A 1077-nucleotide genomic window follows, 5' to 3' on the forward strand; every position below is an offset into this window, starting at 1 on the left:
TAGATTTCTATTCCAAGACTTAGGTCCCAAAGTTTAGAAGAGAACATGAATCTCACAGCCACCAAGAGAAGCCACTTGTACCTGTCAGAGTTCACCAGAGAAACAGAACCGGTAAGAGTGTATGTAGCTATATAGAAATATACACACACAGAGGGAGAAGATTACAGTCTAGGGATCCTGTGGGGGAAGTGCTACTCTGTCACTTTGGGTTGCTGTGAGTCAAAACTGACAGCACACAACATCAACAACATATGTGTGTATATGGGGGTGTATGTGTATATGGGTGTGTGTGTGTGTGTATATGGGGTGTGTGTGTATATGGGTGTGTGTGTGTATATGGGGGTGTGTGTATGTGTGTGTGTATATATGGGGTGTGTATATGGGTGTGTGTATGTGTGTGTATATGGGGGTGTGTGTATGTGTGTGTATATGGGGGTGTGTATATGGGGGTCTGTGTATGTGTGTATGTGTGTGTGTATGGGTGTGTGTGTGTATGTGTGTGTATATATGGGGGTGTATATGGGTGTGTGTATGTGTGTGTATATGGGTGTGTGTATGTATATGGGGGGGTGTGTATGGGTGTGTGTATGTGTATATGGGGGTGTGTGTATGTATATGGGTGTGTGTGTATATGGGTGTGTGTGTATGTGTGTATATGGGGGGGTGTGTATGTATATGGGTGTGTGTGTGTGTATATGGGGGTGTGTATGTGTGTGTGTATATGGGTGTGTGTGTATATATGGGTGTGTGTGTGTATATGGGTGTGTGTGTGTGTGTGTATAAATATATTTTTTTTTTAAATAAAGAAATTGACTCACGTGATTGTGGTATCTGGCAAGTCCAAAATCTGTAGGTCATGTGACAAGTTGGAGATTCCTGTAGTTTTGTGTCCTACACTGGCTGGCACCTTTGAAATCCATAAGTCCAGCAATGAGAACAATGACGAATGAGTGAGTTTGGGCAAAATGTTTGTGGTATGGACGTTGGATACTCCCTTTTTGCTCTTCAGGCCTCTAACTTATTGGATGAGACCCATCCACAGGATGGAAGGTAATCTTCTTTACTTAACGTACATGA

This window comes from Orycteropus afer, unplaced genomic scaffold (genome assembly GCF_000298275.1).
Source record: "Orycteropus afer afer isolate SDZICR_OR568_19922 unplaced genomic scaffold, OryAfe1.0 scaffold00356, whole genome shotgun sequence".
NCBI lineage: Eukaryota > Metazoa > Chordata > Mammalia > Tubulidentata > Orycteropodidae > Orycteropus > Orycteropus afer.